Source organism: Falco cherrug, chromosome 5 (genome assembly GCF_023634085.1).
Source record: "Falco cherrug isolate bFalChe1 chromosome 5, bFalChe1.pri, whole genome shotgun sequence".
Taxonomy (NCBI): domain Eukaryota; kingdom Metazoa; phylum Chordata; class Aves; order Falconiformes; family Falconidae; genus Falco; species Falco cherrug.
The window spans coordinates 45,761,652-45,786,660 of record NC_073701.1 but is presented as its reverse complement, the minus strand read 5'-3'; the positions used below and the strand labels follow the sequence as shown (position 1 = coordinate 45,786,660).

Below are 25,009 nucleotides of genomic sequence, written 5' to 3'. Positions count from 1 at the left end.
AATGTCGTTTTGAATTTACTGATTGCATCCCTGAGCCTGCCTAGTGCACGACTGCAGGGAAAAAGAACGCGTGCTAACCTTCTAAAGGGCTACAGCTGCCTATTAAAAAAAAGTGGCAAACTAGGAAACAACCGGGCCGTATTTATCAATGTTATAGGAGGCAACCATTGCAACCTGTGTGTTTTCGAGTTCTTCGTGAGCATTGTGGTAAAGGGGTTTAGGAGGGATGTGAGGAAAACCGGCTGTGTTACCATGTTCATCATCATGATGAGTATAAAGGACAGCTTAACTGAAACATGACAGTGAAAGCTTAGAAATGTAGTGAGTGAGCAATGAATCCTGGCAGCCCGGGCCAGTTGGGGGCAATTTCTTGGCACTGAATACCTGAAAAAGTGCATCCAAGTAATTCACAGCTGATAGTAAAGAACTGTCCTTTGAAAGACTAGACCTGCAGCATCAGTGTGCTGAATGGTGGGAATCAGAAAGTACTGCATTAGCCAGGCCAGAGAGATGATGTGGGAATCGTTTAGACACTATGAGGAATATGCAAAAATTTTAATTAATTTATGACTAACCTGTCTGACTCATTTTACACACAGATTTTATATTGTTACCTGCTGGGAGTTGTGTGCATCCATCGCCCAACAGGTACTGTGTATGGGAAGGCGTTAGCAGGAATCAGGCGATTCATATGCACAGAGTTAATTCCAGGGATAATGGCTAGGCATTTAGGTGGCAGCAAATGGCTTAACACAAGAGGGAGTGGGTTCCTCAGATGTCTGTTTGGAGGCAGGAGAAAACGAAGGCTGCAATGAAGAGACATGGCACAAAGGTGCTGATGCTGGGATTTAGAAACTGGGTATAGGGACGAATTTTACAAGACAACTGAAATACAAGAATCTATGTGGAATCTATCACGGGAAGCTCTTTGGCTAGTGTGGCAAAGCACAGCAAAATATTTAAATGTAGCAGTAATTGCTCTCCGTGATAGATTCCAGATGACTAATAAACACTGGTCTCTTGTGAAAAGCAGCTCGTACCACTGTGACTACCGGTGGTGGCATCCTTTCAAAGGCCCCGTGAAGATCTGAGCTAGTTTGCCTCACTAGATGGTGCTGCATCCCAAAGGGCTGGTCTTCACATTCCCGGGAGGCGGAGATGTGCTTAGAAGCTTCAAGGGGAACTTGAGGGACTGGAAACGAGACTACTGAGTAAAACTTTGTATATCTCTAATATTTGGCTAGCAGATGGTGGACTGAATGTAACGTTTGCAGTTTGAATTAGTGTTTCAGCCATAGAAACAGTCAAAGAAAACAGTAAGAGGAAGGGTGTATTGCCATTTCCCAAAGGGGAGGGTTACAAAACTATGACAGCAAAGATAAAGCTTTAGCCACTGTTAACCAGTCAGGTCGTGAAAACAGTTCAGTCTAAAATGCCTGGGTCAGAGCTCAACAGGGTCCAAGTATGCACTCCCTGCTAGGTGGAGGTTTAGTGCAAGGAGGGCAGTTCTGACCCTCTCGGCACACAGGGCAGAAAGCCATGGAGAACAGCAAGGAACTACACTGCAGCAAGCATTATGTTGTGTGTGTGATGTCAATTTTGGATGCTTAAAATATTGATTTCTACTTTATTGTTCTGGAGAAGACTCAAATTTACACTCCAGACAGTCTCCATCTAATACGTAACGGGTCCAAAAGGCAAAAAGGCTTATAGTTAAAAGAACAGAACTTTTTAACTTCAGAAAGGTATCAGTGTGCATAATCTGACATTTACAGAGAAAAGCTTGGTGTATACAAAACAGCAAGAAAGTGACAGCTATTGAAGTTGCAACTATGATAGGAGAATTTCATAAAAAAATGGGAGTTTACCTGTCAGTACCTGTGTGACTTGGAAAGTTTATAGTAATTCTTTCAAATACATATGTTCCTACACCCTAAAAAAAAAGTGATTTGTTGATTGGAAGGCTAGTGATTTATTCATCGTTGGTCGCTGAACATTTAGATAGTGTTATGGTTCAATCCCAGCCAGCAACTAAGTACCACGCAGCTGCTCGCTCACTCCTTCTCCTTCCCCCTGCAGTGGGATGGAGAGGAGAATTAAAAAAAGGTAAAACCTGTGGATTGAGATAAGAACAGTTTAATAATTGAAATAAAGTAATAATAATAACAACAACAACAATAACACTAATAATTGTAATGAAGAGGAGAGGGAGAGTGGAATAAAACCCAAGGGAAAAACCCCAAGTGATGCACAATAGAGCTGCTCACCACCTGCTGACTGCTGCCCAGCCAATCCCTGAGCAGCGATCAGCAGCTCCCAGGCAACTGCCCCCAGTTTATATACTGAGCATGGTGTTCTGTGGTATGGAATATCCCTTTGGCTAGATCGGGTCAGCTGTCCTGGCTATGCTCCCCCCTGGCTTCTTGTGCACCTGCTCACTGGCAGAGCATGGAAAACTAGAAGATCCTTCATTTGGAGTAAGCGCTACTTAGCAACAGCTAAAACATCAGTGTTATCAACATTATTCCCATACTAAATCAAAAGCACAGCACTGTTAACATGTCACAGCTGCTAAGAAGAAAATTAACTCTATCCCAGCTGAAACCAGGACAGATTGTAATGTGAAGTACAATAAAACTAGGGAGAAAGTAGGTGAGATTACGGAGAGTTGGCACAGACAGGATCTCAAGAAATGGAATTTAGGTAAATCCATTGACCCAAGCAAAGAGGTCATAATAACCTGTGGTTTAATATCACCCGGTCAGATAGGAGGAAGCTGCCTCAGAAATAGAAGACTCGTAAAGAGTCGATGTAGTAAAAATCCATATAGGAAGTATCTGCTTTCATGGCTATTGGGCCAAAAGTATGCTTGAGTCAGAAAGGGGAAAAACTTTGCTGCTAACTCATCAAGCTGCCTGCTTACTTCTTGTGTGTCAGTTCCACTTGTGTGAGCAGCAGTGGTTACTAAGACCAAACAAAGGGTGGAAACACTGTATAATCACAGCAGTGTTGGGCAGGAAGAGTGTCCAGTGGTGTTGCGTACAGGGGCTGAGGTAACATCTGCCGAGCCCTATTTAGTACATCAGTCAAAGTTTGTTTCCTATGAGTAATTCTGAGATGCATGTTCAGATCCCTTCCCAGGATATTTGTAGCAAATGTGCACCTGAATTATGGTGCCTGTAGATTTTGCTGTTTGATATTCAGAGACAAGAGGCAGTCATGGATGCTGTATTACCAGACTTCTGCAGGGTAACTTGACTGCCCACAGAGATGAAAGAGCTAAATTTATGTCATGTCTTCTTTGACACTTTTAGGAAAAAAAGTCTGAGTTGTGATTCTGGGCCATCAGGTAGTCTTCAGGCTGATAGGCTAATGAAGACATGGGACTTTAAAATAATGTTTAACATATTTATGGACTACCATATTCAAAACTGGGATCTACGTTTACTCTACTTGTGGTAGGCCTGCCTGGTTTTAAGTGCCTTTAAGAATTCACAGTTCTCTCCCTTTGAGTGGGAGTGCATTGCTGGATTTAAGAAATAGAAGTAAATTCAGAGAAAGAAGTGCTGGCAGGTATATGCTTATTCTTATGAAGAAATGAAGTTTGTGAGTTAGGCAAGGAAAACAAGGTCAAGGAAACAAAATGTCTTCACCGTTTGCTGTTCACATGGGGGAATCAGATATGATACAGAAGAATAGCTCTAAGTTGCCTGATAAAGGTCCTTAAAAAGCCATTCTTTGAGAGAGCTGGAAGAGGTGAACCAAGTTACTGAACGTCAGGAGTACACTTTGTGTGACCAACTTGTCCAATGGGAGGAGAAAAAGGAAGAACTTTTACTAAGCCTACAAGAGGCCAACCGCTTGCTGGAATCAACATACCTTTCAAATAACTAACTGTACAGGAAGCGGAGAGGTGCAGCAGACCTCTATTGCTATCACAATCTGTGGCAGCTGTCTATCCCTACAGCTGATGAGACAGATATGGGAGTACAGGGCTTTTATGGTTAGTTGTGAGGGATTATACTGTTTCTTCCCATCCTTCTGTCCTTTGTGTTTTAGGGCTGTTTGTTAGAGCTGCTTGTGGCTTATTGATAGCATCTTTAGACTCAGATGCCTTACTTACACCTACCTTTACATTCGAACAGAATTTGTGGATTCCTAACCTTATCTAAGGGCTACCTGCAGCCCTTCCATGGAAAAGTTAGTAAGGAGATGAGGGTTACACTGTCACATTTTGATATCATTTGTAGTTTTTGCTGTACCATGAAGAAACATGTCCTGAATTAGGAAGGTACATACCTGACTGCAGGGGTAGGGAAATGTGAAAAGATGGTGGAAATTACTTATTTAGGACACAATACAGATAGATTTTCAAACAGAGCAGCATATTGAATCCTTTACTGAGATGGTGACACATATTTGTAAAGTATTCCAGCACTGTTCCGGTCACTGGGCAGTATACAAAAATTGTCAAACATGGAATGGTCTCTGAACTCTGGAACATACATTAACAAAGTAGCTGAAGCTTGTGAATCTTTTGACAAGCAATTGATGGTCTTTTAAGATACATCGACAGCGTGTCTGGGACAGTTTTAATGTAAATGAATGCTAAGAGAAGGAAAATACCAAGTTTTTACTTGAAAACAGTTCTTGGCTTCCTTTCTGATCTAGTGTGTCAGTGTAGTAAGAGGAAGGGAAAGAAGTGATCAACACAAGAAAGAACTGCAGTGACTGAGAACTGTGAAACTGCCAGGTTCTTACAGAGCCGCGTTTGAGTTTGGGGTGACAGTTGTCACTGTGTTTTGGTTGTATCATATGAAAAGTTTCAGTGCCAAATTCTAAAGATGAAGTGTAAGTTTTGAAGGTTAAAATATAGAAGTAATATTTTTTTTTTATGTGAGTGGGAATGCTCACAAAAAGGTCTTAGGTTTTTGGCTTTTTTTTTCATTAGGGAAATATTCTTTGGCATATAGACGAATTCCAGTTGATCTGCAGAAAATGTGTTATATGGGAGAAGTGATCTTGTTCAGTTAATGCACACACAACGCGTGCAAACACCCCCACACACCCACACACACACACCCCAGCACCTGCCCCTTCAAGAAAGCATAGCAATGTGCAATATTTTTGTGAACAATCTTGAAGATTTGACTCACCCACTCAGGCTGTATTGTTCTACCTTGAGTGGGTTAACCAGTCTTTGGGGAGGGAGATGCAGCAGGTTTTTTATATAGCTGCATTATATGAGTTTGTAAGAGGTTTAAGTTGAAACACAACAGATTCTGAGATCTGCTTTATGGACTTGAGGTAGCAGTTGGTCACATCAAAGTCCATTTGTGACTTTTCAAAAGATGGAACTATTGCTTCAATGAGATAGTTTGCCTAAAATTCCTGTTATTTTCTTTCTTTGATTAAGACATGGTTTATGCCAATTTACAAGTACATTCTACTGGAGCAGACAACAATTGATACAGCTTATTTTGGAAAGACTTCCAAGGACTTGCATATATTTCTTCTAAGGAAGTACTAATTTTGGTTCACTAGACTGATCATGGAGGTAAACTTCTTGTCTCAGTCAAAGATCTTGTCTTAAATCTCAAGAAGCTGTAGGCGTTCTTCTAATGAAGAAGCTATGCCTAGTATGCTACAGTACTAGCAAAGAAGTCTTGTGCAAAAGCCCAAAGCCCTGTACATCTCTTCCAAACGTGAGAAGGTTAAAGTCTGAACAAGATTTTTGGTGATGTGCGTGAAAGCTGCAGCTTAGAAACACACTAAAAACGCAGAACATTTAGCTGTATGTGTAAAAACCTAGAGAGAGGCCTGAGCTAAAGACAACATCCAATTTATTGAGCAGAGAGACTGGCAAGATGGTTATACTTTCTACAGAATGTGAGAAAAGAAGCAGAGATGGAACACAGAAATTAATTCTATTTTAGCTGCATTCAGCTTAAGCTGATTGCTAGGCATCTAGTAGTTAAGATTTTATTTTGGAAAAAAAGTAGTGACATGTTTTGTTTAAAACCATCATGCATTTTCTTCATTTAATAAAGATTCTCAAGACAAACCTTAAATGAGAGGAAGTATAGCCTATTCCAAGAAAGAAATTAGTTCTGAAAACCTTCCCAAATCTCTCTTGAAGCCAAATATGACAGTGCATTTTTATTCATATTCTCCTGATGCACATTTGCTGTTATAATTCTGAGCTGCTACAAATGCTGTAGATAGAAATCATCTTGGGGAAATAACACTATTGTTTGTATGTATAACTCCAAAACAGCTAAATGCATCCTTATCGTAACACTTTCTCTGTTGTGCATTTGGTCTGGGAGCACTCACAGGATCAAAATAGACTTCTAGGAATTAATCATTGGGAGCAAACAAAGAGAGACCTAAAATAACCTGGTGATGACCTCCAATATTTTTAGATCAATGCATTTCTGTTCAGGCCATTTCTTATTGCATTACAGTATGAATTTTGAAACTTCTTGGCATCATTACTTCCATTTTCCATTCTTAGCTTCTCACTCTTGTAAGAATATTTCACTCCAAGGTCAAAATTGCTGATTGACTTTTGTTCAAGCAGCTGACAGAAATTGTTTTGAGCAACAGCCTGACCTTGGACTGGGAGATTTAGCAGCTTGGAAGTCAGCAGTAGAAAATTATGCAATGTGGAAGTAGTTATTTGCTGGCTATTAAGCCTTGCTTATTCAAGGAAATAGAAAAAATATCTTTGTCTTCACAAAATTATTTGGATATTTCATATCTTTCACAATACCTTTTTATTATTTTATGTAACTACATTTTCTAGATTATTCTTTCTAATAATGTATACCATTCTGAGCTTTTGGTATATATTATTTCTAGTAATGATATATGTAAATATGTCATTGTGAGCTTTTATCTCAGTACTTCAGAATTTTAGAAAATTAATGTTTAAGAACAAGTAATTGTTTTGCATTCTACATATATGTGGGAAGGTTACTCATCTGGTTTCTAAAATAGTGCAACATGGCCATGCTGGCTTTATTACAGTTTAAGTAAAAATTATAATAATTTCTTTTTAGAGCAATTGATGCTGTTACCTGATTGTATTTTATGAAATAAAAACTGTCCAGAAACCGGATTATATGTTTATCAGTACATCTATAGATATGCAGATACTGGATCATGAAATCCCTAGTAGGGCTGTAGGAAAAGCTACAATATCAAAAAGTATAATGACACTAAAGAAAATAGTTGCTAGAAGGAAGATTAAAATCCCAGAGTTGCAACCAGCTGCGAACAAGAATGAGTAGAAGTGCAGGTGTTCTCTGCAGCAATTCTAACATCTTTTGGTGGTAAACCACTGATTGCCACTGATACGTAAACCTACAGAAATTAAGCTGGAGAGCAGAAGTAGACTGTTACAGGTAATATAGTTGAAGTAAGCCTTCCTATAGCCTTTTTCCCCTTAACATTTTAAAGGGCAGACCATTATATTCAATATTAGTTTCAAAAGGAATAGTAGTATGCAAATACTTAATGGGAGTGGAGTGCCTTTATTAAATTAAAAAAAATTTCTCTTCCTGATGTTTGGTCCTGCATCTCATAATCAGCATGGCAAGTGATTTCTAGTTTTGACTGCAGTAGGTTTGAAATAGCTGATAGTTTCATATCTCTTTCTTCCTTTTCTGAGCCACCCTTGTTTGCTATGTATTCTTATTATTAATGCCTAGGATTTTTTTCTGGTTTGATTTTATTCAGATTGTCTTTTTGCTAAAATTTTGGCTAGGGCTTATATTTAACAGCATTTATTCTATTTTTAAAATACTTTAGAATGTTATAATAAAATGATATTAAATGTCTATAGAGTAACTTGGAAACACTGTTTTATCAATCAGAATGAGACAATTTAATCCTTATTGCTCAGACTGAAAGACCCTCCACAAAATTGCAAACATACCTCTCTTAATAGGCAGACTAAGTGAAGTTTATTAGCTGTACAGTTGAACTTCTCTATAATGCAGAGAGAACTACGATGGTATAGTATTCCAGGACTGAGCTGGATTCATATGAAACTTCAGGCTGAGAGCTCTCTCTTTTGAGATGAACTAAAAGGAATGCAGAGAAAAAGGAGCAGTAAAAGACACAAACCTATAAAAAATACAAAAACTATTGTTTTTGGAATAAAGACCTTGGTGATTTGCAATACAATAAAGTTTAGCTTGTGTGCCTTAACATACACTTTCATCTAGCATCAAAGTGTAACAAAGAAAAAAAATAAAAAAGAACTGGCAAATAATCTCTAGTATATAGTCTGTTGGGAATCTCCATTTAAGAAACAGTAACATGATTTTTGGAAAGTTATGTGAGTGGAGAATCCTTCAATCATCTTATAATTTGAGATCTTATACATGCCATTTTCCAGGTCTGTTTTTAATATCCCTATTATAGGTTTTTAGAGAAGAAAGGCGATAGGTCTTAATTCTTGCAGTTTTATCATTCTGTTGAAGTCTTAAACCACCAGGCTGACAACTCTTACAGTATCCATTTTCTAATGAACAAGAGACTTTTACTTCTCATTTTCCAAAGATTACTCTGAAGCCATGCAATTAGCCCCTTACAAATATATCAACAGTATCATCTATTCCCTTAGCATAGCAATTTGTATTGCCATTTTATAGAACATAAAAGGCAATTATATACCATATATATATATATATACACACACACAAAACTACATGTATTTCCGGTCAACATACTATCAGCCTGCTCTTTACATTTTTTCTTTTAATTCAAGAAATACTCTAAATAGAATTGTAATCTTTACTCTTTTTTCCCTCAGAATTTCAAATTAGAAAGATCAAACTATTGCCTTTTCTCTATGTGATGGCACTACAGGAAAAATAGAAATTGTTATCAGCACTTTACCTTGTTTAACTGATGCAATAATAAAAAGTATGTAGACCTTGGCCACTCAAACATAGATGAAACTTTGGTAGCAAGTTTTGAAAATTTTGCTAAAATGCGTTCAAGTGGAAACATGGCTCTTCATGTATTAGGTATGGCTATATTAAAATGTCTATTTTTTTACTCAGTGGACCTACTTTGTATACTCTGGCATATCTATTACGTTTAGAGACAAAAGCATGGTATTTACCTTTGTAGAATCAAAGTAAGACAGATGTTACTCCTTCTTCTGTATTGTTAGCAATAGAGATGCTTAATAAATTACCCTGAAAGGAAAAAAATTTCTTATGTTGTACCTGTAGAATTCCATTATAAGACTGACAGAATGATTCCTTAGAGAAGGCAGACAGAGCTTCACTGAAATAAAGCATTATACATCCATCTGAATTAGCAAAAAGGTAACTTAAATATAATTTAGTCATCAGAAACATAATCACTATGTATCAAACATGAATAAAAAAAAACCCAATTAATTGGTAGATCTGAGATTATGGTTCATCTACTTTAAAAATTTGGTTGTGATCAAGAGTGCATCTTTGAAGCGGCCCCACCTCCTGCACTTGTTTCATGTTACGGAGTGACCTTGAGTGCATGGGTTGAACTCTCTCTGAATTGGAACTACTCTGAAACATGCACTCCATGAGCGCACCTGAAATTCTCTAACTGGTCCTGGAAATTCAGTCTCTAGGAGCAGACTAGAACAAGTTCAAAGTAAAAACCCCAAATGTGTATTATGCACAGATCTGCTCCAATTGCACTGCTTCCCTTGTGAATATAGCTAGAGCCTACTTTGCTAATTAGGAAACAAATATTTTTGAAGCAATATGAAAATCAGTTATGCCATTTCTGGAGAGTTGCTTTTAAAAATATTTGTACTTGAACAGAAAGCCTTCCAAGACACCACTGCTACCTCTACTTTTCTTTGCAGAGAGGAGAGAGAAATTGCTTACAAATGTTATGCCACAAGTCAAACAAGTCTTACTTGTCACAGAACTATATCTTCTGTCTTAAAAAGCTAATGAGAAGATTTGCAGTGTCTACTCTGTGCCAGCTAACAAGCTAACATAGAAGACAAAACTGCAGTGATTATAAATACCGAAAAAAACATGCCAGGGCATTGCACATGGTATCACATCTGTAACAAATAGGGCCTATGCCTCTGGTTTGTAGTTTGTTTCATGATTTAGTTAAGAAAAAAGAACCACATACTAAGGTCTGCTACAAAAAGTGTCCTCCAGCTCTGGAATTATAACATCCTTTTCTTTAGCTCTTTGGTTTATTTCCTTAAAATAGCAAACTCAATGCATCATGTACTTTCCTAGGAGCCTCCATTTTTTCCATGCTACTCTTCATAGGCCATCTGCATGTAAATACTTCCCTAACCCAGAGACCACTTGTCTGTTAAGCTCAGTTAGTAGGCAGCAGATCAGTTACAGACCAGAAGATTCAGTGTGATGGCTATTCACACTGTTTTGCTACAATCATTTCAAGGCCTGATAGAATGGAGAGCCTGCCCTTATCTATGCTGCAGATGTACATGGTTCCTCCGGAGAACCCATAATAACTTCCTCAAAACACATACTGAGAAGCATGTTTGGGAATAACGGCTATCCTACTGTAATACTGCTCCTGTTCTTTCAGCTAGCCCAGCAATACCTACCTAGCCCTCACTCAGCCACATGCGCACTCCAAAGAATGTGCTTCTCCTCTGTGACTTTTCAGCACCTGTATGATCTTCACAAGTTCACAAGACCCTGATACTTCAGGGACAGTGAAAACTGCTGTGTTTTCAGGGAAGTGTGAAGAAAAAGAAATGAGTTGACCAGGGCCAAAATTCCAAATCGCAATTTCAGTGAGAGGTCAGATGACTGTTGCCAGTCTTATGTGACATTAGATGCAGCATCTGAGCCAATGTGAAACAGGCTTAGCCACTTGGCATAGTGCTGTGCTGTGTGGAAATACCAAAACAATGTAATTACAGCAGAAGGACGTACCAGAACAGTCTGTCTCTGAAGTTAGTGTATCTGGGATCATGTTGTCTATTTCTGATAGGGTGTTACTTTGCATAGTGTGGGTGCACATTTAATGGCCAGTATTCATAGCACCACAAGTGCACAAAGTGAACGATCTGGGAACATAAAAATATGGAGATGACAAGATGGGAGAGACTGGTGCTAGTGGGATGCAGTAAGAGACTGCAATTTGCCTTGGAAAGCTCAAGGGCTGTAACATGTGGCATCTGGCATACAGGGAGAGGGAAGTGCAGTAGATGATAGTACAACTTCTGTCGTAGCTGTACAGGATGGAAAAGAGCATATGAGTAGGATTTTCTTCTGGGGGGAGAAGAGGAGAAAGCCCAGAAAGAATATAGGAATCCACAGAAAAGTACTGGGCAAGGAGGCAAAGACAGAACAAAGTGATGAGAGAAGTCACAGGGAATAGCAGAGGAAAGGAAAGGAAAATGGGCTGCAGCACCCTAAATGCCTATGATGTTTAAGAGTAGGGTCTCAGGAAGAGAGACTTCCCATAAGAGAAAAGAAATCATGCCTTGAACACTGATGGAAGTCGGTCTCTCAAGGATAGCCCCAGAAGCTGCTCAGGAGAACAGTGAGAGACAGTCTGGACAGAAGAGGGAAATACATGAAAAAGAAAAAATACCTTCTTCAGACTTCTTCCTGAAAGAGATACTTTAATTTTCATAGATATGTTTGTTGTGGTTTGAGTTTTTAGGCAAGAAACAAGATTACATTAGCTGTGGCAGACCCTAGGCCTCAGTTTCTCAGATCTAAAATCGGGCAAATTTCCCTTTGATAACAGCAACACTGACTAGGATCTTGCTCCAGCTCCCTGCGTGATAGTGACGCTGGCTTCCTTCACACATTAAAAGCTGGGTTACAGGCTCATTTCCTAGGGAAAAGGGCCTTAATTTGTTATCACAAAGAATATGGTGTCAGTAGCACCCTGAAGTGTTTCTTTTATTGTCTGGAAAAGCTTTTGTACCATTTAAAAAAAAATATGAAGATTTTTAGTGGAGGCAAAGGTGGGGGTTAATGTTACTGTTCCTACGATTTCTATTGTCTAAGGTGTTTTTCAGAGAAGCAGCTGGAGTACAAGGCAGAGAGTGGGAGTGCTGAATGGGAAGGTGAGAGGGTCGGGCAGATCTCCACAGAGCGGGTGGAACTGCCTGAAGCCTCTGACTTAGATTTTCTGAGTCAGAGAATTCAGGGTTGATGGTGGCAATTATGTATGCTGGGTACAGCAGAGATCTGTGATAATGAGATAATGGTCTTCCTTACGAGAAGAGAAAGGCAGTAGCTGAGAGCAAGAGGAGAAAGTAAGAAGAAAGGAAAAACATGAAGTGGGAGTAGGTCAAGGCATATATTTTAGCAATGGTGCTGGAATTTCAGGTCTTTAAACCTCTTCAACAGGTGATACTTCCTCTCTGGGGCTCTGTAGCTATTAATATGGAAGAGGCACATTAAAATGTAGAGAGACAGTCTGGCACTTAGTCTCTGAGAAGTTTGCAGACAGGAACCTGTGGGAAACTTGCTCAAGAAAAAGTGTTTTGCCCTGAGGGTACAAGTGGTGGAGCATTTCTTCAGGGTTATTCCTAAGCAAAGGGAGCTAGGGAGGTTCAGGCCAAGATAATCTTCTCTTCATTAGTGAGCTGTAAGAGGTCCCAGTGTGTTTTGGAAGGCTTGAAGAAATTGCTGTTTCTAAGTGTCATGTGATGACTTTTCAGGTTCACCCTGTTGTAGCCTGAATGATTTGATAACGCCTTGTCTACACTACACTTCTCTTACAGTCTATGGATGTCTCTGTACTTTATTAATTTTGTTAGTAGTATGTTTGTTACCCAGCTTCGGTCTGGTGACTTAATTTTATGTCCTTCCTTTATTTAATTTGATTTTATTTTACTTCATTTTTTCTTTTTAATTTTGCCATTTAGTGTGATTACTGCATTTTAATAATTACTGCAGCATTTTGAAAGTAAACAGTTGATCGCTAGTTAGGCTGAATCCAATTCCTTTAAAATTGGGCACTTACCCAATGACAGGTCACATGTGAAGTTAAAGAATTAGCAACAGTAGCCTGAAGCTATTCTACACTGTACTAGTAAGCAGATAAATTTGTTAGATTTAAATACTAATAGTTGCTTGGGCATCATTATTATATATTAAAGTATTCATCGTTTTTTTCCTGTTCTATGCATGTCTGTTGCACCTCTATTATTACCTAATTTAGTATGTTTCTATCATTTCCTTTGACTATTACTTTCAATAGAGAATACCTGAAGAGTGGACACAATTTGATTACTGAATAATGCAAACCACAAGAGAGATTTACAGAGAGAAAAAAGAAAATACAAGCTAATAGCTAGTTCAACCCTCATTAAATACAAAATGTAACATTTATGACAAGGTTTCCAAATTCCTTAAGCATCCTACATAGCCTACGGCCTTTGTTTCAACCCTAGAGCTGTGCAGCCCCTCCATTTAAAGCGCACAGTAACTGTTCAGAGGAAAGGAGATTTTTGCATTTGCAGATGCATATGCATTCAGTAAAATAGTTTCCAGCAATTGGTGAGTAAAATTCAAGTTCTTCAGATCATTTCTACCTCAGTGGGACCTGCAGAGCTTAGAAACACACCGATTGCTGAATCCCCTCCTAAAACTCCCTCTGATGTCGGAGACATTTTTTCTTTGTCTCAACTCTATTTATCCTGGTCAGCACCTCAGCCATCTTCTCTTAGTAGTTACTTGACATCCATCATTAGTGCACACTATCAGGATGTTCTAATGCAAAGCACTAAAAATCATCATGGTGAATGCTTGTATCACTCCAGAAGACATGATTTTAAAGACTGGACCTGTTAGAAAATAAGAATGCTGCTTCACTGTATGTGAAAGAGAGTTATATTAGTATGAGGAGAATCAAGCTCTGCAATCAAGCTACTTCCTGATATCCATCTCTTCAAAGCACATGTCACATGGGTATTATTTTAACAGGATAAATTGAAGCAAAGCAAGTATCTTAATTTTACTTCTCTGGGTTTTGAGGGAAATAGGAAATACAAAAGGGAATTAATACATCCAGCACTCTTGGGTAATAATTATTATAGGAGTTTGAAGAACAGTCACACAGAGAAGAATATATGCAGAGTCATAGACTGCAGTGACCTCCCACACAGCAAAGTTCTTTAGAATTACTGAAATTATAAACAAAGTTAAAGCTCTTCATTCCCAAACAGCCGCCTTGATGTCACTTGTTTCCACATTCCGGCTTCTGTCGCTGCATCCCACACTCTCTCTGTTGCTAAGTGCTTTAGGCTTCTGCAATATGTTCCTGCAGCTCCTTGTTTCTCTCAGATCTCCAAATGTGCTATCATCTGAGAGCAGAATGTCTAGGTTTATCTGACATGGTACAAAAAAAAGATTAAATCGTACAAATTACAGCTTCCTAAAGAACATGAGAATTTTCTATTCAAAAAAAGTCTTTGTAATCCTGCAGGCCCTTTCATAACATTTTGTTAGAACATTATTTTCAATTCACAGTAGGATATGTGAGGGATGGGGGCACATTATGGCTCTGGCGAACAGCTATAACTAAATCTTAACTGTAAGTGACAATAGCAGCACAGAGCACAGAGTACTTGCTTAGAAGCTTACATCAGTGCTGTCAGTAAGCTATGCAAATAAACTCATAAATAAATGGAAATCATAGGAAAAGTGAAAAAAAAAAAGACAATACAACAGTTAAGAATCTATATACTTTTGTAATTATACTGGTAAGTATTGACTGTTACATCTAATCATCATTCTGGCTTAAACATTGTTTGGTTTCTTCTACCCTTATAGCAGGCATGCAGTAACTTCCGTTTAGGAGAGAATGATATTGTCACAGTTATTCATACAGCTATGTCTGGGTTTGGTTTTGGTTTTTTTCTTGGTGGGTAGGCATCTTACCGAGTGCAGTTTTCAGGCCATGTGCCTTTACCCATCCTGGGGTACAATTCCACCGCTCTCTCTATATCCCCAGCTACAGTATGAGCATGTCTACTACTGTGATTGCCGGAAGATTTTGCTATATCTCTTCCATTCAAGTTAAGATGAGCAACGTTAATAGTGATTAAAGAGCTGTCTTAAAAGCTAACACATATAATAAAACATGGTGCATATCCCACCTATCAGATACAAGAAACATTCTAGGTACATGTTTATGTTAGATTTGCCATATCCCACAGCCAGCTCAAGGTACAGGCAAAGTAGGCAGTATTGTCATGAGAAAGTAATTCAGCACATTAGGAGTAGAACAAAACAGTTAATACTAGGGCACCTCATTTTTCCGTAATATGTGTTTTGGAGGTTTATTCTAGATTATATTTAGCTTGGTCCCTGGAGCTACACCTCCGCTACACATTTGTTTCAAAGCTTTCTGAGGAAAAGGAGTGTTAGGTATGTGCTAGAGGACCTTGTGGCGATGCAGCTCACACACTATTTTGGAACCTACTGTCCCCATTAGCATTAGGGTGCATGTGGAGCAGATTTGCAACAGAGCTTCTGTTTTCATTTCCTCCTTCAGGAATTTAGTTTGTATGCTAAAACCACTCTGAGAACTGAAACACCACATGGTAAATGGAGACAATGACAGGATTCTCCTCCAAATTGCACTATTGCTTTGAAACAAATTGCTAATGTAGACACAGTCTTTGACAGTTACTGAGGGCAGCCATCTACCCATTCTGCTAAGGCCTAGGAGAGATCAGCTGCTTTAGGCTGAATCTCTTCCCTCTGTGCAGACCACCTTTCAATATCACTGCAGACTTTCCTGCTCTCCTGTCAGTGCTCTGTCTTCTTCCTTTTCCCACATCTATTTTAACCTCCCGGAAAAGGCCCCTGGCCTGCCCCATTACCATCTGCGTCAAATGTAAAGAAAGCAAACTATGGCTGCTGAAAGATGATGCAGGCTGTAGAGCAAGGACTGACAACTGCATGAGACCTGAGCATGGAGATGCCACAGCCAAAGAGAACTGAGGGAAGAGTGTCTCTAAGGTGGGGTGGGCGTACACAGGTTGTGAGGGGGGTGTAAAAGACCCCACGGCTTCTAAAGCTCTGCCGTGTTTTTTTACACCTTGGTCGCTGCCTCGGTCATCCTCACTCAGCCTCCTAAAATACCACTGGCAGTTCATAGTACCCCTCAAACAAACAAACAAACAAAAAAGACCCCTCCCAGTGTCCCCATTTCTTATTCTGAATAATATTTGCTCACCTACTAGTGCTGCAAATTTTGATTAAGTACACAAATACAGAATTTTTAAAACCATGTTTCAGCAGATGCTCTTTCTCCACCTCATTCTCTTCACACAGAAGGAAAGAGAGTTTCTGCTTATCTGCCTAGTTTCTCCTGGTTCCTAGGCCTCCTTTTGCTGCCAGACATGTTCTTTTAATAACTGCATGCTCAGACAAGAGAAATCTTGACTCCGTCTCCATTCCCTCAGTTAGTTTGGGCCTGAAACCAAAGCTGATAACCGCTCTTTCCCTTAATCAAAACCCGGGATAGGATGTTCTGTTGCTTGACACCTTAAAAAGCCTCTGCAGAGGGCTGGGGCCAGGACACCCTCTACTCTACAGTAGCGCTAAATCACCTGAGCTATTTTGAATTGGAGAAGAATACCAGCCGAGGCAGACATCACTCTCAGCTGGGATGTGGCAATAAACAACTTAAAAGCAGCGTAAAAATCAGCTGAAAAGCATGCTTCGTCCCTTTCTAACTGGAGAAAATAATGGCATGGCCCTCCTGTACCCAATCTGAGGCCTAGGCCAAACACATAAGGTACACATAGCCCCTGCACCACTCTACTTCCTGCTTCTTTTCCCCTGAAGCATGGATTAAACTGGGGAAATTTTACAGTGTAGTCATATGCTTAACTTGCTAATAACCAGCACAGTGTAAATATTGACATGGTGCTGCAGAGAAGCTCAAACATCATCGCAGTCGTTCCCTTGGATCACTTCAGCATGGTGAGGAACAGAGGGCAACATCAGGTGCCAGAGGACAAACAGGTGCCCTACAGCAACCACAGGGGAGCAAAAAGGAGGGAGGCAAAACAGTAAGAGAGCTGGTAAAGCTAGGGTCAGCTGGAGTCATCCAGATAAACTCTGATGTGGTGGAAAAGTAGCACCCAACAGAGCAAGTACAGGTCTGCATGAGGTGACACCAGCAATAAGATTTTTCAAGATTTTTCTGTGTAGAAACACTGGGGGAAAAAATCAGGGGCAGTAGCCAAAACAGTTTTGAATTCAGCTGACAATGGCCAAAAGCAAAATGTGTTTGTCGTTCATTGGCTAGCATCCTATTAAAACAAAACCAAAAATAAAACCCCAGCTGTAATGGGCAACAGTCTGACATCTTTGCTCATATGCTCCTATGAAGGCCATGGAATAATGCAGGTAGAAGTGACCTGTATCTCATGTGTAAGGAGGTCAATCTAGGAAGCATCAAGGCAGGTTGTATTGCAATGCTGTGCCTGCTGCAATTGCAGAAAGGCAACTCTCATATTCCCTTTAGCAACCACAAATGTCTCTTTAAGGGCAGTATATACAGAGGCATGTATTCCCCAAACTTTATTCTTGGTATGTTACCAAGATACGACTGTTTCTATGGAGAGCTTATTGGTGGGCAAAATAAACTGTTTTGATGAAATTAAAAAAAGGTAAATTAATTTTTAAAACAAAGTATTGCATGAGAATGCTAACGGTGTGAAATCACACCAATATAGAATTTCAAGTACATAGTTCCCTCCTCTTTTTTATTATTTTTCTTTTTAATTTCTAGTAGATATAAATTAATATCTGTCCTGCAAAATACTTAACTAACTGTAACTGCCACCTATGTAGTGGCTACAAAATCTCCAATTGAATATTTGTTTTGAAAAGCTAAGTAGAATTGTACAGTAATATATTGTGACTTGTAAGTATCTACGTGAACACGAATATGCCACATTGTGAAGTGAACAAAAGAGCTCTGAAATAAGAACAGTAAAGGCAACGAAAGAGAGGACATCTAAGTATGTTAAATAAAGCTCAGCATTTAATTTTAACATGCTTCTGTGGTAACAGCTAGACTCTACAGATGACAAGTAATAGATATGTGGGGGTTTGTGGCATTCCTGCTTCTTTTTTGTTTATAGCTTTCATTATTTTATACTGTTCTGAAAACAGACCTTAAAAAATGTCATGCTTGGGTTACTTAAGAGAACAGTTTAGTTGATCAATCAATGATTTGGCAAAGTAACTAACAAGAAGCTACACAAAAAGAAAACAGTGAGGAAATCCACAATTAAACCAACTGGAATTTATGAGTGACCTCTTCTTTTTTTTATCTTTACATCTGTAGGAATTATTAATCTCATCTGAAGATGCATTTTGATATTTTCAGTGTCAGAAGTATTCCATATGTTACATATTAGTTTAATCGGTTATCTTTTTGTTGTTGTTGTTGTTCTTCGTAAGAAAGCCAGCCCAGGATCAAAATTCAACCTTAAATCCATGTGCAGAAATGTAGTTTCTCACTGGTATCCAAAAAGAAGCTTTTCTTTCCATAAGCAGATAGAAGCCACCATCTATACTCTTCTAGTTTTATGCCACATTTTTTTCTCTCTCACTTGGTTGCCATCTTCCAAATCTAGCACCAACATATTAACATACACACGGCTGCCTAAAGCAGGAGAATTCCTAGGACAGCAGAAATTAAAGAGAAGCCTGACTGATCTGGCTGAGCTCATTTTAAAAGAAATTACAGATCACATAGCTTTGTCCCTCCCATGTGCCAGCAGGTACCAACCTTGTAGGAGGTGTGGCAGAAGAAACTATAGGGATCTGACTCACCTGCCTCTGTGTCCTCACTGGTGGTTAAAGCTAATTGCCACACTACACAGGGAAACAGGTATGGTTCCTGTCTTCTCTCCCTCAGGGTGTAACAACTTTCAGGAGAAGGGTAGGGCAACTAGCTGGGGCAGTAATGCATTAAAAAGTAATGTCTTAATTCTACCTATCTACCCTGCATAGTTAGTGTTAGTAAGATTATGAGACAGTAAAAGCCTTTGGCCTAGACTAGGTAAAGCCCTGCATCTACTTACCTCCTAATTTCCTGCATTCTTTTCCCATATCTTCTCTCTTGCATGCTCTTTCATCCATTCCAGCTCTCCTCCTGTCCCCCTTCTACCTTAGTTCTTGTTTTGCGTAAGACTATCTCCCACTGACATCTCAAAAGCTACCATTATACATTTGAAAGCAGTCCTGACAGCCAGCTGCCAGTGCACAAAAAACTCGAAAATGTAGTTGACGTGAGCATGCACAGGGATCTCCAGAATATGTAAGGAATTCTCTCCACATTGACAGTACGTTGTATATCCTTGACTGGCGGTGCACAGAACAATGTGTGCAGTACTCAGTCCTTCCTACAGTAGCCTGTTTCCCTCAACCCACTTCATTCTGTCCCCAGATTTCCTGTACTTCATTTTATCTCCAACATCCACTACATAAGCGATTTTCATGTGCCCTTTCTCATACTCTTCATATTCTCTATGTCAGTTTTTAGCTCCAGTCCTGCTTCTTTTATTCCCATGTCTCTCCATACCTTCCTGTCCAGCCTTTTAAGGTCAGACAGGATCACTGGAACAGATACCACCTTTGCTAGAACAAACTTCCTTTTTTATGTCACAGGATTACAGGAAAGTAACCAGCTGTCATGACTGGAAGAAATTTCACTTAAGTCCTAAAACGCTGGAGAGAGCAACCATTACAATAAGGAAAAAAGCATAAGTTTGACATCTATAATATTGTAACTGCAGGAGTCTCTGTGTATTTTGTGCTTTATTTTCAAATCCACCAAGTACTTTGAACTGGCAATGGTACAAATGTTCTGAGACTCACTGATAGCATTTCTAATCAATTTGGTGAGTAATGATTGCAAATTTCTATGAAGCAGTTTACTTACAATGAATAAGAGAAGGAGATGCTTGCTATTCTGAGACACTGAATGTACATGAAAGAAACAGAGAAGAACAGGAGCTTCTTCCCTGCTATTTCAGATTTTTTTTCATAAAGGAGAAGTGTATTCCTGAATGGTACTTGAACAGGAGAAGCAGCAGAGGTGTGCACACACAACTAACCAGCCTCCATTACCTGCAGATTTTCATTGTTTCACTCAAATTCTCTTCAATGGTTTTAGTCACCAAAACGAAATGTAAACAAAATATCAAAAAAATCTTTCTTTCACTAGGCTAGAGTTTCATAGTGACCTATCTTCTACTGCAGAAACTTCATTTATAGACAATCTACAGAAAATACCTCACCGTTTCCTATCTGAGTATGATAATTGTACTGGGTTGAGGTAGGTCTCATATCTTTGGTTTTGAAAAGCAGGATGTCCTGCCTTTCAGAGCAGTAGCAGAGAAATAAAGGAGTGTGTAGCCATTTGTTTGCAAACCTGGACAGAAATATACAGAAATAGCACAGTCCCTCTCTGTGCTATTAAATTCCATCTAAAAGGATTAACCTGACTCTTGCTGAAGTCAATGGAAAGACTTAATTTATATTAGTTGGAGTAATCTCCAACTAGAGAAAAAAATCAAGAAAAATAAAACAATGAAACTAGATTTTCCACTAAAACCATGCTTCATATCCCAAAAATACGCACAACTGGTAGACGCTTTCAATGTCCAAATCCCAGAAATGCCAGATATAAATAAAACCATCAAATCAGATATTGTAAAGACATTATTATCTACATGAATGATACATAACCAAAATTTAGTGATACAATGTGTAAGGAAATGAGAAATAATATTTAAATAGCATTTTGATTGGATGTTGTGAAGTTACATATGGGAACCGAAAAGTTAAGCAACATAAAGGAATAATAATAATAAAACAGTGACAATGGTATGTCATATGTTTATGTCATCTGATATACAATAAATATTTATATGCTATAAAATGACAAAATTAAGAGATAAGGGATAAGCACAGGATGACACAGACCTTCCAGTAATGGTAATTTCTCCAGCAATTTATCAGTAACCAATCACCAGGATAGCTACACAAATGCAAATCTCAAGTGTAGATAATAAACACCCCACTATTTGCACTTTGGGAACTCTTTCCTGCTTGCCAAACAAGCAAGGTTTACAAGAAAAAACAGTAGCTTTCCCTGTTTCTATCTGAAATATACAATGCAACTTAGCCAATGACTAGTTATCAGTTACTTAAATCATGGTAGAGATAGCTGCAGTTCTTGTTAGCAGTACGTAGCTCTTTGTTTCTTGCAAGGGTGACCTTCTTGTCACTACTTCCTGCTCCCATTCATTCACAGAGGAAGGGGTTTGGTCTTCCAGTGACGTTAGAGAATCTCTTTTTTTTTTTAGTCTAGCGGCCTGTATGTATTACTTTGTGCTAAATCCAAGTAACCTGGAAAATACTTCATATGAATACCAGCTTGGTATAAGAAAGCAAGAAGCTGTATCAATTTATTTTAAATGGACTGGAGTTTTGTGTAGGTGGGAGAAAATCATTACAGAAAGGAGTGCTACACAGAGTAATATATAAATAGCTCGTGCTGTGAGCAGAACAATAGCTCTCAGAGCACAGATACAATTAGTTAGAGGATACTGCATTCTTCAGAAATTTTTGGCATCCAATAGAAAAAAAACAATTGCATTTAAAAACAAAATACTGTATTTGAAAATCATTTCCCCTTTTAATTACCTGCCAAGACTTTCAGTCTTTCCCTTGCAAATGAACACATCCCTTGTAGTTGAGCACAATGCTTTCCCACACTGCTGGCTGGTTGTGAGATCACTGACTTCTGCTGCTGTGACACAGAATCCTGAACTTGGCTCTTGGGAGTAAAGTAACTGCTTTCTACATACACTGTGTTAAAAATATATATTTCTGTAATGCTTCCATCTACCCTTATGTGAACATGACTGATTTAACTCCTATACTTTTACTGTCACAAAATAACTATGTCCTTCTGTTCAATAAATGCAGACGCAAAGCCAGTGTATTTATATTCAAAGCAGGAAATCTTGGTCTCCTGACAACACTGTATACCTACTGCTGGATTTATATTCTAATGGCTGACATAGATTTCATCAGATTGTCCAGTGGCAATAATTCATTCCATGTAACCTGGGTGTACTTTGTTCTTGCTGGCTTAGAGAGCAGATCTATTGCACTCACCAGCCAATCCATCTTGAAACTAGTTTAAAATATTAATAATCATAGTTAGCTAGATGGAAATATGATTGATTGCTACATATTCCACTAATAAACCAAATCAATAGCTATAGTTATAAAACCAGACTCATGGGATAAATTAATCAAAATCAGTGCCTATGTTTCAAACTTAGGTCTGTCACTCTCTCGCTTCTGTACTGTCTTTTGCCCAGATGTGAAAATCTTTCTCTGAGGGCACCAAGTGGTGGTAGATACAAAGGCCGAATGGGTATCACGTTACACTCTCACAGACTTCCCTCTTAACAACGTATTATGCTCCCCATTACAAGTAGAAAACCTTAAAATACTCTCATTGCACTGTAATCAGTGTTGGCCCCTTATTTCTTTGGTGACTCATCCTAACTGCTCGGGTTTTAGCTTCTTCTTTTGTTTGTCATAATTACACTTCCTGCCATAACAGAAGTATCAATGGCGGACATGAATACATATAATGTAAAACAAGCATATTTTACTGATATTTTTAATATTTGAGAACAAAAATGGCTTCATAAACTTCCAACCCACCTTCTCCCCATAATTTATGGAACATAACTTACTTGGACGTGCTGCAATAAATGCACTCACTGCTGCGCTATCTCAAGAGCTTGTTTTACTAATCACGTATATAATAACAAACTTGCACAAAATAATTTATAATGCTATTACTTACCCAAAATAGCCTTCAAATTGAGTAGGATAAAACACATCATCTTGTTAGCATTCCAAGATCAGGAGAACTGGTAGGTCTAGCAAGAACTGGTAGGTCCTGAGTTTTAAAGAAGATCCATAAGGGATATCTTTGCATTACCAGGAAGTTCAAAGCTTGAATGGCTGCTTTCCCTGTGTCATTAAAAATCCCACAAGTTTTGCAAAGGTAACTATTCTACATCTTGAAAACATTCAAAAAGTAATTATGTTTTGTCTCTATAAACAGCAATTTTGTTTGAGTCATATTTACTTCTTTTTATCCTAAACTGATCTCACCAAAAGTCTACATCAGCATGAGCAAAGTGAATTTCTGTGCATGGAAGAAGTGGTTTTATACTTGCTCTCCTTTTTTAGGCAAGAACAAGTGACTCCTGTTTACTGGGAAACATATTCATCTGTATTCTGGTTTCCTTGTGCTGCTAGAAGGGTGCAATGGAGCTGGAAGCAGGGAAATTTTCAGCTGGCACTGCTCCTGCAAAGGCAGCTTCCACTCGGCCCTACTGTGGAAGACTGGCTAGAATAAACTGCACATGGAGTTCCTCAAAATGTTTGCTGCTGCTGCAGATTAAAATACATACCGGTCTCAACCTAGACAGAGCATAGTGCAGACCGGCTGGCAGAACGATGGAGCTCTGGCTTCCCTCAGCATATATAGGAATGTGGCAAAGAAAAAACTCAAAAGACCTATGAGTTAGTTCCTCTTACGGAGCCTGAGATGTGGCCTGGCCTATTCAGTCAGTAACCCTGGCCTGCACTACGTCTGGAGACGCGTTTTGTGAACGGGCCCTGTGGTCGTGACACAGAACTTCAGCTGACAGAGTAAGCAGGCAGGCAGCAAGGACAGGCACATGTCCAAAAGCAAAAAAATCCCCAACCCCAATTTGCCAGATTCTGCCCTTAAGTGTACTTAAGACCCAGTACTTCACGTTCAAAGCCATGTCACTGAAGTAACTTGGCCTTCCTATTGTATTTTGTTCTTTGTGTGGTGGAAACCTGAAAATAACAGCTAATACAGAATTACTGGCTCACAAAACTAGTTTTTACTTTTTAGGTCTTGTTCAGTAACACACAAAATTTAAGAAATGTAGGGGTGGAAAGGGCTGATAAGTGAGGGAAAACAAGCCGGAGGACTCCGAGAGGAAGGTTCTGCACAGGAAGGAAGCATCAGAGTGATCACATGGAAGACAAGAGGAATGGTTCGGGGACCGTGAATGTAGGAGACAAAGGAAAGGAAAGGAAATTCAAGGATAAATGTGGAAAGGATGAGTGAGAAATCGATCTACAAAGCCACATGTTTTCCCTTAACTTCAGTTACTGACTTGCCAGCGGCGGGGGGAGCAGGGGGAGGATGCCAGCCGCCTCAGAGCTGAGCTGAATCACCCCACAAGCCCAAGAAGAAACACCGCCAAGAACCGGAGAAGACGAAGCAGCGAGCAAGCGCCCCTTCCCACACTGCCCTCACCGAAACGACTCGAGGAGACTCCTCGGGCGGCCGGACGCGGGCACGGCCTGGAGCCGGTCTCCGGTGCCTCTGCCGCCTCTGCCGGGCACATCCGCGTCCTCCCGCGGGAGGAGGCGGCTGCGCAGGGCCGCTGAGGACAGAGCCGCAGCGCCCCGCTCGGCTCGGCGCCTACGCAGCGGGGAAGGCCGCCCAAGGAAGGGCTGCGGCGGGAGCGCCCCCCTAGTTGCCCGGGGCATTCCCCGCGGCGCGGGCCCCGCCCTCCGCCCTCCCTCCGCCGGGCCGCCCCGCTCCCCGCGCACCCCCGGCTCAGCCGGCGCCGGGCCGCCGCAGCCGCTAGGTGTCGCCGGCGCCCGGGCCTCCCCCGCGGCCCCTCCTGCGCTCCGGCTGCCGGCGGGGCTGTCTCAGTGCGAGCCTCCGAGCTGCGAGCGGGCGGAGGCGTCTGCCCGCCGCGGAGACGCGCAGCCCGGCTCGGCTCGCCCCTTCGCCGCGCACCCCGCGGCCCGACTCAGCTGACGCGAGGCCATCCGGGCCGCTCTCGGCACCCAGCGGCCGGCCGGGCGGCTCCCGAGCACGGCCTGCGGCCCCTCTCCGGCGGCGGTGGCGGGGAGCC

General features: G+C 40.2%; 1 long non-coding RNA gene across 1 annotated transcript; it reads right to left on the bottom strand.

Moving 5' to 3' along the window:
* Positions 1-595: 595 nt before the first annotated feature.
* Positions 596-24,620, bottom strand: LOC106631599 (uncharacterized). The gene is made up of 4 exons (XR_001335393.3): positions 24,400-24,620; positions 9,140-9,215; positions 7,943-8,090; positions 596-2,113 (listed from the first exon to the last, which is right to left on the bottom strand). It is a non-coding gene; the product is annotated as an uncharacterized LOC106631599 (long non-coding RNA).
* Positions 24,621-25,009: the final 389 nt, after the last annotated feature.